Source organism: Ambystoma mexicanum, chromosome 2q (genome assembly GCF_040938575.1).
Source record: "Ambystoma mexicanum isolate Mex_15411 chromosome 2q, UKY_AmexF1_1, whole genome shotgun sequence".
NCBI lineage: Eukaryota > Metazoa > Chordata > Amphibia > Caudata > Ambystomatidae > Ambystoma > Ambystoma mexicanum.
This window is the reverse complement of record NC_090924.1, coordinates 135,324,580-135,341,121: the sequence shown is the minus strand read 5'-3', so window position 1 is coordinate 135,341,121 and position 16,542 is coordinate 135,324,580.

Here is a 16,542-nt window from a genome sequence, read left to right as displayed (position 1 = left end):
CTGCTGGGAGGTGGGGGTGCAGGGGGACATGTGTGGGAGCCTGGTGGAGGCTGCCCCTGCACTGCTGGGGGGTGGGGTGGTGGTAGACATGAGTTGGGGCCTGGTGGAGGCTGCCCCTGTTGGCTGGGGGGTGGGGGTGATGGGAGACATGATTGGGGGCCTGGTGGAGGCTGCCCCTGCACTGCTGGGGGGTGGGGGTGGTGGTAGACATGGGTGCGGGCCTGGTGGAGGCTGCCCCTGCACTGCCGGGGGGTGGGGGTGATAGTGGACATGAGTGGGGGCCTGGTGGAGGCTGCCCCTGGTGGCTGGTGGGTGGGGGTGCAGGTTGACATGTGTGGGAGCCTGGTGGAGGCTGCCCCTGGTGGCTGGGGGGTGGGGGTGGTGGTAGACATGGGTGGGGGCCTGGTGGAGGCTGCCCCTGCACTTCTGGGGGGTGGGGGTGATAGGGGACATGAGTGGGGGCCTGGTGGAGGCTGCCCCTGGTGGCTGGGGGTTGGGGGTGCAGGGGGACATGTGTGGGAGCCTGGTGGAGGCTGCCCCTGGTGGCTGGGGGGTGGGGGTGGTGGTAGACATGGATGGGGGCCTGATGGAGGCTGCCCCTGCACTGCTGGGGGGTGGGGGTGGTGGTAGACATGGGTGGGGGCCTGGTGGAGGCTGCCCCTGCACTGCTGGGGGGTGGGGGTGATGGGAGACATGAGTGGGGGCCTGGTGGAGGCTGCCCCTGCACTGCTGGGGGTGGGAGTGGTGGTAGACATGGGTGCGGGCCTGGTGGAGGCTGCCCCTGCACTGCTGGGGGGTGGGGGTGATAGGGGACATGAGTGGGGGCCTGGTGTAGGCTGCCCCTGGTGGCTGGTGGGTGGGGGTGCAGGTTGACATGTGTGGGAGCCTGGTGGAGGCTGCCCCTGGTGGCTGAGGGGTGGGGGTGGTGGTAGACATGGGTGGGGGCCTGGTGGAGGCTGCCCCTGCACTGTTGGGGGGTGGGGGTGATGGGAGACATGAGTGGGGGCCTGGTGGAGGCTGCCCCTGCACTGCTGGGGGGTGGGGGTGCAGGGGGACATGTGTGGGAGCCTGGTGGAGGCTGCCCCTGCACTGCTGGGGGGTGGGGGTGCAGGGGGACATGTGTGGGAGCCTGGTGGAGGCTGCCCCTGCACTGCTGGGGGGTGGGGGTGGTGGTAGACATGAGTTGGGGCCTGGTGGAGGCTGCCCCTGGTGGCTGGGGGGTGGGGGTGATGGGAGACATGAGTGGGGGCCTGGTGGAGGCTGCCCCTGCACTGCTGGGGGCTGGGGGTGGTGGTAGACATGGGTGCGGGCCTGGTGGAGGCTGCCCCTGCACTGCCGGGGGGTGGGGGTGATAGGGGACATGAGTGGGGGCCTGGTGGATGCTGCCCCTGGTGGCTGGTGGGTGGGGGTGCAGGTTGACATGTGTGGGAGCCTGGTGGAGGCTGCCCCTGGTGGCTGGGGGGTGGGGCTGGTGGTAGACATGGGTGGGGGCCTGGTGGAGGCTGCCCCTGCACTGCTGGGGGGTGGGGGTGGTGGTAGACATGGGTGGGGGCCTGGTGGAGGCTGCCCCTGCACTTCTGGGGGGTGGGAGTGATAGGGGACATGAGTGGGGGCCTGGTGGAGGCTGCCCCTGGTGGCTGGGGGGTGGGGGTGCAGGGGGACATGTGTGGGAGCCTGGCGGAGGCTTCCCCTGGTGGCTGGAGGGTGGGGGTGGTGGTAGACATAGATGGGGGCCTGGTGGAGGCTGCCCCTGCACTGCTGCGGGGTGGGGGTGGTGGTAGACATGGGTGGGGGCCTGGTGGAGGCTGCCCCTGCACTGCTGGGGGGTGGGGGTGATGGGAGACATGAGTGGGGGCCTGGTGGAGGCTGCCCCTGCACTGCTGGGGGGTGGGGTGCAGGGGGACATGTGTGGGAGCCTGGTGGAGGCTACCCCTGCACTGCTGGGGGTGGGGGTGCAGGGGGACATATGTGGGAACCTGCTGGAGGCTGCCCCTGCACTGCTGGGGGGTGGGGTGGTGGTAGACATGAGTTGGGGCCTGGTGGAGGCTGCCCCTGGTGGCTGGGGGGTGGGGGTGATGGGAGACATGAGTGGGGGCCTGGTGGAGGCTGCCCCTGCACTGCCAGGGGGTGGGGGTGGTGGTAGACATGGGTGCGGGCCTGGTGGAGGCTGCCCCTGCACTGCTGGGGGGTGGGGGTGATAGGGGACATGAGTGGGGGCCTGGTGGAGGCTTCCCCTGGTGGCTGGTGGGTGGGGGTGCAGGTTGACATGTGTGGGAGCCTGGTGGAGGCTGCCCCTGGTGGCTGGGGGGTGGGGGTGGTGGTAGACATGGGTGGGGGCCTGGTGGAGGCTGCCCCTGCACTGCTGGGGGGTGGGGGTGGTTGTAGACATGGGTGGGGGCCTGGTGGAGGCTGCCCCTGCACTGCTGGGGGGTGGGGGTGATGGGAGACATGAGTAGGGGCCTGGTGGAGGCTGCCCCTGCACTGCTGGGGGGTGGGGGTTGTGGTAGACATCGGTGGGGGCCTGGTGGAGGCTGCCCCTGCACTTCTGGGGGGTGGGGGTGATAGGGGACATGAGTGGGGACCTGGTGGAGGCTGCCCCTGGTGGCTGGGGGTGGGGGTGCAGGGGGACATGTGTGGGAGCCTGGTGGAGGCTGCCCCTGGTGGCTGGGGGGTGGGGGTGGTGGTGGACATGGATGGGGGCCTGGTGGAGGCTGCCCCTGCACTGCTGGGGGGTGGGGGTGGTGGTAGACATGGGTGGGGGCCTGGTGGAGGCTGCCCCTGCACTGCTGGGGGGTGGGGGTGATGGGAGACATGAGTGGGGGCCTGGTGGAGGCTGCCCCTGCACTGCTGGGGGGTGGGGGTGCAGGGGGACATGTGTGGGAGCCTGGTGGAGGCTGCCCCTGCACTGCTGGGGGGTGGGGGTGCATGGGGACATGTGTGGGTGCCTGGTGGAGGCTGCCCCTGCACTGCTGGGGGGTGGGGGTGGTGGTAGACATGAGTTGGGGCCTGGTGGAGGCTGCCCCTGGTGGCTGGGGGGTGGGGGTGATGGGAGACATGGGTTGGTGATCAGTAGTGCAAGGTGACATGTGGGTTGGCTGGTGGGCATGGCCATGGTGGATGGGTTGCCTGTGGGACATGAGCAGGGGTGCAAGGTAGTACCCTGTGGTGTGGGCTGCCTGCAGGGGCCGTGGAGGGTGTAGAGGGAACACCTGGGAGGACTCACATGGCCAAATCACGTGTAGCATTCCCCGGCACCACCGAAATACACGTACCCTGCTGAAATCGCGTGTGAATCTTCCCGCGCACCTCGGAATACACGTACCCAGGCCAATTGCGTGTGGAACTTCCCGCGCACCCCAAAGTACACGTACCCAGGCCAATCGCGTGTGGAACTTCCCGCGCACCCCCACCTACCCAGGCCAATCGTGTGTGGAACTTCCCGCGCACCCCGTAGTACACTTACCCAGGCCAATCGCGTGTGGAACTTCCCGCGCACCCCGAAGTACACGTACCCAGGCCAATCGCGTGTGGAACTTCCAGCGCACCCCCACCTACCCAGGCCAATCGCGTGTGGAACTTCCCGCGCACCCCGAAGTACACATACCCAGGCCAATCGCGTGTGTGACTTCCCGCGCACCCCCACCTACCCAGGCTAATCGCGTGTGGAACTTCCCGCGCACCCTGTAGTACACGTACCCAGGCTAATCGCGTGTGGAACTTCCCGCGCACCCCGATGTACACGTAGCCAGGCCAATCGCGTGTGGAACTTCCCGCGCACCCAGGAACACGCACACACGCTATTTTTCACACAGCGGGTGTCCGTGTTTGTCGGTGCCCCTTTGCACCTCATTTGTCCTAGAGGGCCACTGTATGGCCCATTCATCATGGCTGTATATGGGTGCTTTTTGTTAGCGCACATTTTGGCGCACATTTTTTTCAGCCGCAGGGGCGCTACCACCTGCTTTCTTGTGGCATACTTGTTTGGCCCTGTGCGCGTCTTTGGCCATGCGCTGGTTTGGCCTATTCGATTCCATGAATACGGGTTGTAGGCGAGCGTGTGGGCGTTCCGCGCACTTGCCTCCTGTACTTCCCCCGTGACGCCCATTTTTTCATGCGTTGTTCCCCATTCCGAGTGTTACGCCCCGTGTTCCGCCTACTTTTGTGATGTGCGCCGCGCTATGTGCGATTTCGCAGTGGCTGTGGCGCACGCTGTTGGATGACCTGTGCGCCGGCGTGCGCGGCGCACATTTTTAGCGCACATCCAATGTTTTTCTTGCGCACGGACTTCCATGAATCGCTGTGCGCTGGTTTCCCTGCGATTTTCGCACTTGCACTGTGATTTTCGCACTTTTCCTGCGATTCGCACGTTTTGGCACCTCTGTGCAGGAATTTTCGGCGCACATTATTTCCATGAATCGACCCCTTAGTCTTGTGTTCAGTCATAGTCTGCACTATAGCATTTTCTTTTGGTCATGGTTTATAATGGCAAGGATTAATTTAGTTAAAGCTACTTTCAGTGCCACAAGCACCCACCCACTCATGCCTTTTCATGTTGACATGCAGCTTGTTGTCTTCTGGGGTACTCAGTTCTCCACCACAAACTTACACCTGTGTTGCTCTCATTTTTTTATGCTTAAAGGAGTCTAGGCACTTCTGCAGTGCCTTCAGGTTCCATGTTAATGGGCGGACAGCATACCCATGTGCTGAATAGAACATGTGAAAATAATGTAGCAGCTGTTCACTGGGCCTCTTGACTTTTATGTAGCATCAGCAATACGACTTCATGACACCAATCGGTTTACTACAGCCGACGTAGTACGGGGTGCAGGGCTGCCATGTTGTGCATCCCCTATGGCAATCTTCATGCTAGAAGCTTATATGCACGTTCTCCTGTGCAGGGTGCAGCTGGTTGCATTTGTGTGTATTTGATGAATGTGTGATTTACTCAGTATCTATCCTCAGCCATAATTGGTCAGCATAACATGGGGGATGTGCCTCGATATATAGAACATGTAAAAGAGAATAGGGGTGAGGAACATGTTCAATGCATCTCAGCCACTGGCTGTGCTCTTGGTAACCTGTCCAAACCAGTGCTTTTAGCCAGCCATGCTGTTATAAATGGGAAAAGTCCATATGAAAATCAGGCCTGGTCCCGCTGAAAAAAGGGCAGCCCTACCCGAACTGCTCGGTCCAAGCTACACTTCCCCCATGATGCACAAGGAGGCTGAGACATATCTTGGGTTGCTTATGGTACCAAGCAGTAGGGATGCGACATAGACATTTGGACTCCACAGTCCCTTTTTGGGTGGGACCGTGTCTGATTTTCATAGGGTATTTGCCATTCTGATATGGGACAGCAGGCTGACAAACAATGGCTTAGAGGGTTGCTGAGAGCAATGCCAGTAGTGTTTAGGTACTCAACACCTTCCAGTCATCAACCTTCCATTTTGCCTATGTCACCCCAAGGGTTTATAGTCATAAAGTCGAATTAAATCATGTCGAAAGTCATAAAGTTGAAAAAATAATGTCGACAAAAAAAATTCTAATGTTTTTTTTACTATGTTTTCTATTCGAAATGGGCAGTTCCCCCCGAGCCCCCCCTTTTTTTTTACCTTTTTTTTTTACATGCGGAACCCAAAAAAAACATATAAATAAAAAAATGAAGCATTCAAATTATTTTTTCGACATTAAGTTTTAGACTTTTTTGTAAGTCGACATTATTTTTTCGACGTTATGACTGCACACCCACCCCAAGTGGGATGGGTATGCCCAGACATCGGTCCCGAGTTTGCTGTGCCTACGCTTCCAAAGCAAGGCCACACTGACGACGGCTCAAGTGCCTAAAAGATGCCTGGGGTCGCTCATGGTCTCAGGCAGCAGGGATGTGACTCAACAGTTTGGGGTGGGACCAATCCTGATTTCCATTTACTGCTTTCTCTTTTGAAATGGCATATCTGGCTGAGAAATGTGTTTCATTTAATATAATTGTACATAGTTCAAATTAAATTTTACAACCAATATCACTGAGTACACAAAACATATTGTAGACTTTAGTATCATAATACTATACAATCTATAAAATCTACTTATTTACAATAAAATTCAAGTCTGGCTGAGAAATTATACTTTGGTTGATTGACAAGAGCAATGACTTTGAATTTGATGGGTGTAAAACATTCCCTCCGTCAGTCTTCAGTTTATGGACGCCCTATGTCTAGATGGGCATCCTGGGCTTGCCATGCCTAGTGGCCCAAACTACTCCTCACTGAATATGGCCACTGAGGCCTGGCACTGTCGAGGGTTGTGTGTTGTTTCATGGAGAAGGAACGAAGTCTAGCAGGATAGGCTGCACTGCCACTGTTTGGATGAGAGTGGAGCATTCATTGTATGCAGTCTTTGATCCTATGAAATGGCACGGCAGGCTGCAAAAACGATGCTTTGGAAGGATGCCCAGAACCATGATGGTGGTTATGATATAGTCAACAACCTTCTATCCACACCTTTCGCTTTTGAGCATACGAAAAGCAACATGCTTGGCATACGCCACAACCTGGATGATAACAGTGCATTGTTGCTTCCGATTTACATACCCATGAGCTGTACCAACCTAGGGAGAGAGTAACCGTCTGTGTTATCTATTCCAGTGCTTAATAGCTTGCTCACATTTTCTCTTCATATAGACCTGCCTATGTCGAGGGTGGGAGAGCGTACCTTAGGCTCAAGCGCATCATGTGTAAGGCCATGGTGAGAGGGTTTTTACAAACATAGCACAACTTGCTCTAGTCATTGTTCTAGTCAAACACAACTGCTCAACCTCTTTTATTGTACCTACCTTGTTTTTAAAATTTTCAGCGCTTTGGCTTAAGGTGCTTTATAAAACACAAATAAAATACAAATACATTCGGTCTGTGGCATTCCTGCATCCATCCCAAAGCCTCAGGACCCGGAAGCCTGTAAACTGACAGCCAACACTCAACCGCAAAACGGCTGGAGTCCAGCAGTCGGAAAGCTTGCTTGCACGACCAGAGATAATTACCGGGGCTGGGAGATGCTATACTTGATGATTAGGCGCTAGCTCCATGAAAATCAACTAGAGCAGTCTACAAGAGGAAAGAAGCATGCATGCTCAATGGTCTGGCCACCCGTCCGTTCCCATCAACTGATCTAGTGCACCAAAACCTGCCAAGCACATGCACATTACATAGCCATGGCATGGAGAAATATCCCCCCTTGCCCTTTCCCACACCAAGCCAATGATAGGAGTAGCCAGTGGTGGAAGTGCGTTAGGTGCATCCCAGATCAGGTATGTTCTGGCCTAATTTCAGGCTTCCAATAAGGAAAACAAACATCTCCCTTTCATTTGAATTTCTTTGGCCATAGGCATGCTGGTAGCCAGGTATGCTGTCACCTTTATTGAAAGATTTAGCTAATCATGCTTTACTCATTTAGTGAATTATATATTGGGGAATAGATCAAAAACACAATTGTAGATGCACTCTATAATAGGAGTCTTGTTCCTGTGTGAGTGGAAAATCCTGTGCATTTTGGAGATGTTCAATACCTTGAAATAATTACATGCATCTAAACACCACTCAAAGGGTGTGGTCATTTTTTGTGAAAGAATGTGGAAGCAGGGAATTATATAAACAGATAAGACCATAAGCAGCCAGGAATGTCATCATAACCAGAAATGTGATTGGTGGAAGGTTTTGAATAAATCTGAACCACTGGAATTGCTCTGTGCAGACGTCCACACCACCGTTTTTTAACTCGTCTGCAACATTGCCAAAGGGGTCCAGTCATATGCAAATCAGTCAGGTTCTGCCACCAATGGAAGCAGCCCAACCCGAACTGCTAGGCCAGTTCCCCACAGTACAGAAACAGAAGCAACCCCAGACATGTTTTTGCCTTATTGGGCCTCAACAGTGAGGTGCAGCTTGGTTCCCGATGGCACAGCGAGCAAGCGGCCTGAGTCTAAGCTTACCTTCTCTCACACAGCGAGACAAACTATAACCAACAAAGTGATGGCTGGAAGGTTATGAATAAATCTGAACTACTGGCTTTGCTCTGGGCAACCTTCCACACCACCGTTATTTTAGCTTGTCTGCACCAATGTAAAAGGGGTCCAGCCATATGCAAATCAGTCAGGTACTGCCACCAATAGGAGCAGCCCAGCCCAAACTACTAGGCCACGTCAACTCTGCATAGAAGCATAAGCAACCCCAGACATGTTTTGACCTTGTTGGGCCCCATCAGTGAAGTGCAGAATGGTTCCCTATGGCACAGCGAGGAAGGGTCCCACATCTGGGCATGCCCTCGCTCACATAGGGAGACAAACTATAACCAGAGAAGTGATGGGTGGAAAGTTTTAAATAAATCTCAAGCACTGGTATTTCTCTGGGCAACCTTCCACACAACTGCTTTTTCGATCGTCTGTGCCAATGCAAAAGGGGCACTGCCTTATGCAAATCAGTTAGGTACTGCCAGGAAGAAGCCCAGCCCAAATTGTCCTAAGTAAAACAATCCTTTGCGGGTCCCCGGTATCCCGGACCTCGGAATTGGGCGGTAAGGGATTACCAGCACCGGTCTCCTTACCGGTCCCCGGTATCCCTTACCTCCCAACTTGGAATGAGACCCAGTGTCAGTTTCCTGTGAATCCATGGGATTGTCCTAGCCACTTGTCTAACTTGAGTCCTAAAAGAAAGAAATTGACATAATTTAGTCAGAGCGGTGTTGTAGTTGGTGCGTGAGGTGGAGCAGGTAGAGCGGTCTCACAGCTGGGGAAATGGTGAGCGGGTTGATCTAGCGGAGGTAGGATGCACTGCCCATCATCCACAGCCACAATAGGTGTTGTCTAATATAGGAGAATCATTGAGAGAGAGTACATGCAAGAGGATGGTATGCCCATCAGAGAGGACTATGCAAGGCAGCAGAGTTTGTGCGAGGGTTGGTGGAAGGAGCTGACAAGGGGCCTAGGCGAGGTAATGATCGATGCAGACACACTACATGACCTCCTTGAAAATGTCTGGAAATTAAATGGCATTGAGGTTAGAGGGAAGGTTTTACAAAGGTGTTGGATGAATAGGAAATCCTGGAGAACAATGAATAGAGTGTGCAGGAGTTAGTATTGTACGTGACCAAAATGGCAGCTGGTGAAGGAGGCAGAGCTGTTCATCCATCAGATGGCTCTGGGAGAGAAAAAGATTGAAGCACCTGCACATCTGTTTCTCCATCCATAGGGTGCAAGGCAAGCATAGGCACCCCTTGAAAAGTTTCATTTGGGACAGGGGACAGTCCCACAAATGACAGTTTGCTTTGCTTCATTGGTCTGGGAGTACTTTATCTTGCTCGACAGGAAAATACATGGAGGATTGTGAAATGCCACTCTTAAGGACACACCTTTTTGTTCTTTTTGTTACCACTACCGGACATACGGGCACATGCAGTCATCAGTTCCCTGCCCTCAATTTTACATGAGCACCTCTGCTCGCCCTGAAAACTAAAGTACAGCCTGTGCCAGTGTCACCATCCATCCTTGTTACCACCTCATCCATAACTACATCAGGTGGGAATTGGGCTCTCTTGGCAGTCAGATACAGAGCGGGCTGACTGATGTGGCACACAGACACCTACAGCCTGTATTTGCTAGATGAGCATCAGTCACAAGAGTGAGACCCCACAGCAGCAGAGGATGTGACATGCTCCAGCACCATCCGTCCTTTTTGTAGGTAACTTGGGGAGGAGAGGGTTAGGAAACGTGCAGGCAAGGTGAAATTGCTGCAGTCAGAGAGGCATAATCCACACATATTGAAGGATTGGCTCTGTGCTGTAGGACAGACTCTCTAATTGTGTGTGTGTCTAATGATATGATTCAGTTGCAGAAAGCCCTTTCACAGTCTACTTTCATACATTAAAAAAATCAATCACTGGACTTCCCCCCACTGTCTGTAGAATGGAAAAAGGAGCATATGCTGATTTAATTTAAGACAGGGTTGCATCATGGTGCTCCCCCCCTTTTCAATCTCTTGATGATGGATCTGGAAGAGCATCTTGCCTTTCGCAATGCTTTTCCTACTTGGTTTGGCACATCTCTTATACAACACTTAGCTTACGCTGATGACTTTATGTCAGAAGACCGGGCCCCTATAGGGTCTACAGTGTTTAATTGATTACTAGGTTACTTTTACTAGGGTTCTTGATTTAGAAGTAAATCCTTCTAAATCAAAGATCATGATTCTTAATCCTCCTAACAAGAAAATATGAAATGTCTAAGTGCATATGCAGAACTTACGATTGGAGCCCATGAAAAGTTTGACTAATCTACGCTTCACAGTAAAGCAGAAGATGAACGGGTCACTTGGTTATAAAGAAATGTGTCCTTCAGTTAGAGCTTTTTCGGCACCAAAGAAAAACAAAATCGTACATATGGTTGCCTACCAATGAAGCCAATTACAAAGTTTTACAAAACTTAAGTTATTCTGTGCGTACTTTATGTAGCCGAGATAACAAGTGCTAAAGTGGCTTGGCACAAGCGGAAGGGAAATCATGGAGACAGTGTTTAACCTTGTTGAACGGTGTTCCAACTGCTATAATTGGTGCAGGCTGGGCGTTTCATCCAACAGCCCATTGTGAACTGGAAAACGCAGTCATTGTATCACAAACTATGGGACCCTCCTTCTAACTCCCTTTTTGTAGGTCTAAAGAGGTTGGCAAACAAAGATTCTGGTCTAATGCTCAACAATTGGTTTAACCATTGTAAAGGGTTACTAGACAAATTGAACTAGAATGTGAAGTTTCATGTCATTAATCCAATCTTTGGGAAAAAGAAATTATGGACACAAGGTTGGGCCAACACTAGAGAATTGTTAGTAGGATATCAATTGTTCACTTACACCTCTTAATGAAAAACGGATTGAGGACATATCAAATTATTTCCTTTAAGTCTCTAACACGAGGTGGTGAGCAATATTTATGAGAAAGAGGTTTAATTTCATGCAAACTTTGGAAGTCCTTGGTGTAAGACAAAAATTAGACCAAACGTAACACACGTGCAGACTTTGCTTAAAGCCGAATAATGCTCAGACTCTCAAGCATCTATTTATTGACTGCTCAAAGCTGCGTTCTTTGAGGGCTTGACCTTACGAACCATCAACGTTTGGAAGCAGGTCCTACATGGGAGGCAAACCTTGTTAACAATTGCTGCAATAAACTATTTACAAAAACATTTCTATGACTTATAGGGCCTGATTCACAGAGCATCTTCCTATGGGATTGCACCATTATAAAACACTTATGTGATTCAGGCACATAGGGTTTTAATGTATTATGAAATATCATCAACTATTTTATCTTTTTATCCATTTTGTTTAACTTCTTCTTTTAGCTCTTTTTCTTTCATACATATAGGATTCATAACTTAATTGTTCAAGGTTTTCTTGTGTAAACCAAATCACAAGAAAAATATGTTTTTCTGAGCTGAGATAACATATGGTTGTGATATTGTTATAGTATCCTCCCAAGGCACAAATCCAATGAATTACAGTCACATGTTCTTAAGTATTTGCACTTTTCATCTGCAGCATGCAAAATGCCACCAGCTAGAACTAGGCCTGATGCATTAGTGCACAGTTGTGGAATAAAGAACAATCTGTGGAGAATTATAGAAAAAGCATCAAGCCACCTTGTTCAATATTAATGATCCCTGGGTTGAATAAAGAACAAGTCAACAATGAAACACTTTAAAGTAGAAGTGAGGCAATAGTTCCAACAGCAGATAGTCTATCAGGACTGCCTTAATATCATATTTTGTTAGTTGTACTAATGTGCCATCTTGGTATGGGTGCAGTTGATATTATATTTTCTGACGAAACTGCTGAGCTGTTTGTAATGTTCGATTTGTATAAGAAAATAGTTAATGCCAGAGAATATGTAAATTCATCACAGAACATCATCAAGGTGGAACGTTATAGGGGAAAAATTACATAATGTTGTCTGAGAAAGTATGACTGCCTCAAGCTTAGAAGACACTCAACATACATCAAAGTCACCTTTGCTTCAGGGCTTGGTGAAATATGGCGAGCACTCAAATGTGTGAGGTTCCTGCTATCACATAACAAGGAAAACACAGAAAATCTAATAGTTGACGGTCTTGTTTAAGATCAGCAACTCAAAGCATGCTCATGTTTGAGGCTCTCCTGTAGAAAGGAGACCCTCACATATGTAATGTTTGCAGCTCTCACTTAACAGGAAGAATCTCTGAAATTCTCATGTTTGCAGAAATTGTTTGGCATTGATAATCCAAACAATTGCAAGGAGTATTGTCTGGTCTATTGGCTGTTGGCTCTTGTGTATTATGGTGGCTGTGAAATAGCAGGACTCAAGCACAGACCATTACTATCACAAATGCTAATGGAATATTTGCAACATTTCCTGGGGTAACAGTGTGCACTTGGGATAATTGGTCATTGGCTGCAGGGAAGAGGGCTGGACTGCAGGTGACAGTTCATCGCATCCTTTCGCTGACACACACTTTTCATGCACATGTTGCAGATAGTGGGATGTTATTTATCTATGTCCTGTATGAAGAAATTCCACATTTTGGATTTTCTTGGTGGGTCCCAACTTGTTCTAATATCTTCCACTGACAGACGGTGTGGCTGATGTACATTAACATTCTGCACTTTCAGATTTGTGACGTTGTGTCCAAAAGACAATGCGCAAAGTTGCAGAAGTGGCTTTGTCTTTCCCTACAGTGTCTATAACTGTGGTATTGTCTTCCTCATCCTCCTCCTCGTCGTTGCTATCAATGGTGTCCAGAATCATGTGTTACAGTAGAGATTCATATGGATCATAATCGTCATCTTGTCCATCATTAGTGTTATTCTCACAATCATCAGTGGGTTTAGGGAGTGGTGAAGATCTGGAACGTCTCCTGACATGGTCTATATTTTGTGTTGTTTCTTCTGGCTAGTCATCAGTAGATACAATCAGCAATTGTTCTCCACCTTCAGCTGCACAGCTAGCCATCATCTGGCTACAATACATGATCATGTAACACTTTATCTTGGTCACTTGAGTATTGCAAAACTGCAGTTGCTGTTTTTAAAATGGATGACTTCAATTTATTGCACACCCTTCTGGTATTCCTAATTAACGGAGCATTTGCTGTGGCTGATGTAAAATGCCCCGAAACAGCATGTTTTCCTCTCCCATGGCACATTGAATTGCTCCAGGTACCTTGGCATGCACAATGCGCATTACTCAATTATACACAATGAGATGGCATGTGTGAAGCACATTCAGTTACATCAACTGAATGTAATTGCCAGCCTCCAAACAATTGTATGATTTCAACTTCACTTCCAAACCTGTAATTTTCTTGTTTCTCACACTTATTTACAACTAATCGATGTAATTTCCTGGCTGCAAACAGTTTTATGATTTCTCTTTTCAACTGGTATTTTTTATCATCCTCTCATCACAAAAGCTGGCACTGTGCAACTATTAATAACAAATCCTTGCAACCTATATTTTCTTTCAGCCTGGAACTCTCCATTACAGCCACTATATGTATTCCCAGGAGTCCAAACTATTATAGGATGTTCTCATTTCAACTAGCAATTCGTCTCATCAAAAAAAGATGGCACACTTTATACCTAATACTGACCTTAATCACCTGCCTGTCCTCAGTAAGTCAGCCAGCAATACATTATTTCCGCTTCTCGTGATAAAAGCATAAATACAAAATATCACAATAAAAAAGGCATGGTCTTAACATAAAATATAATATGTAAAATGATCCATCTGCACATTCATCAAATTTTAAAAACATCAAAATACAGATTGGACACATTTTCAGAATAATTAATCATACTCAATAAAAACTGTGTTTTTTATTTTTTTTATTTAATTGTATGACAATTTTTACAAAGAGCATATTCAAAGTCTATGCTCAAGACAAAGTATCCCTCCATTTCATCAGGTATAGCCCATTGAATAGAATTAAGAATTGTCCATCACTCTTGATGTATCTTCATTGTTCAAATCTAAATGTCTGAAAAACTGAGTGACCCCAATCACACAGCTGGCGTTCTCCCCACTTGAAAGCAATGCCCAAAGTTTGTTATCATCTAAGGTAGAATAGTTTGTTAGAGCTCTTGCAAGATGTTTTGACCTGACCTCTTTTAGAGAGCTACATTCCAACAGGAGATGGCGGCTGGTTTCCACAGTGTCTTTTTTTAAGCAGAATCTGCAAGTTGCAGAATCAGATTGATTTCTCAAGACCTGTATTTCCTTTGTTCTCACCTGATTGAGTCGGAATCTTAGGAACTGTCTGCTTACTTGTTTATCTGGACATTTCTTTAAGTAGCCTCTTACCTCTTGAATTTTCATTTCTGGAGTCGCAATGGCATAGGTCAGGCGGTATCTGCTAGCCGTTTCCAACGTGGAAATCCAGTGTCAACTGTGTTATCACAAGGCTCACCATTTATATCACCTTCTTCTCCAGGCTCTGAATAAATAATCTGATACAGCAATCACAACATCAGGAAGATAAGAATTACTATATAATACTTCACCTTCAGACAATGTACAGACATCATGATTCTTTAAATACAGTCTGAGATTCCCCCCTTGAATTCGAGAGTAACTCAGACACGTAAACATAAAATGCTGTACAGATTCTATTATATTTGTGCAAAATGGGCACCAAACATTTCCATTGTTAGGCAGTCAGTAAATTGTTTGGAGGACACACAATCCCAAAAATCATCCTTGATGGTGTCTGAGCCATTCCCTTACATATTCTGGGGTTTGGACCATAGATGACCCAAATTCAGTGAATACAGTGTGGATCTAACACAAACTAGCCATGGGAGATTGGCTGCATCTTTGCAACTGATTAAATCCATTAGCACCTCAAGGTAGCAAACAAGCTCCTCCTTTTGGCAGATTTTTACCCAATACAATAACGGCTTAATCTTCACCATTTCAAAAAAACATGTTAGATTGAATTCCAAATAGACAAAGGTATTGGGTGCACACGTTGGGAGCATGAGAAACCTTTTGAAAAATAGTATTTTCAGTTAAACTTAAACAACTAGTATTGCTGTGTCCCAACTATTCTGCACCACAGCTTGCATCCACAACCACCTGTGACCGGAATAATTCTAAAACAGGGTTTACAACTTTATCCGCAAACTTTTTGGAAAAGTTCCCAGTCGCAGCACATTTACGAGATAATGTGAGAAGAGCTTTTTCCGCATGGTTATCCCACTTGCCATTACTGGTCAAACAGAAACCTAAACAGTCAAACATCTTGACCTCCTCCACCTCGATTCCTTTGATTGATATAGTTGAATCTGTGAATCTTTTAATTTTTTTCGACACAGTTCATAGATTTAGTTTTTCCTATATTGACTTTCAATCCCTCATTGTCGCAGAATACCACAAACAAATCTGCTAATTTCTTCAACCCACTTGGCATGAGGGAGACAAGTACAGCATCAGCTGCATACAACAGAATGCTGACCCTGCTGCTGACCCTGCCTGCTGCTAACCTAAGAGCATCTCAATATTCTATAGCCAAGTGATTTACAATACAATCAAAAAAAAGATAGAGAAGAGAGGGGGGCCTACACACAGCCATGTCTCACCCCCTTGTCTAAAGGAAATTGCCTTGTAAGTACCTCATCAGTCCAGACTCTAACAGTGGCAGAATTTCCAGTATAAAGCATAAAAATGGCACTCAAACGAGAATCAGGCATATGTTTGTCACAAAGTGATTTCCAAAGCCCTGCTCAAGGATTGCAATCGAACAATGTCTTTAGATCGATGAACAGAAAATAGAAAATTCCTGTCCCCGAAGCAATAGACGTTTTAGTCAAGGTATTGAGTCTGAATGCCTGTTCCGTGGTGCCAATAACCATCCTAAACCCTGTTTTCACTCTACTGATGCAATTTGAATAATCGGCCCATTGCACAAGTCACCCCAAAACCAGCTGGCCGACGATCTTTCCCATTGCATAAGAAGGGTGATAAGGCGATAATTCCCGGGATGGCTCCAATCCCCGTTCTTGCAAATCGGGACAGTCTCAGCTTTGTGCCAAGAAGAGGGCACCCTGGGTGTTATACAAAAAAGATGATATCCAAGTTGCAGGTTTGGGACCCAAAGAATATGTTTATATTTATAAACATCCACAGGCACTTTGTCAAGGCCAGGGGCTTGTCCTCCATGCTTAGAGGACACAACATCCCCAACTTCTTGAAGGGTGAATATTAAATGTGTTACCCATTCGGAGATCAGGAAGATGAGGAGATACCAATCCCTACCATTGTTCCGCAATACTCTATTCTATTCTCCTTATAAAGTACAGAAAAATGGATAAACCGACTGTCTTGAATATTTGGCAATTCAAAAGGGGTGTCCACATTAGTATCTCCCAAATGAGCTAGTTTGCAAAATGCTCTCTGATCTTTATTTTTTACAGTGCCATTCATACTCTCGTACCTAGCGATTACAAGGGCATTTTTCTTTTCATTTAT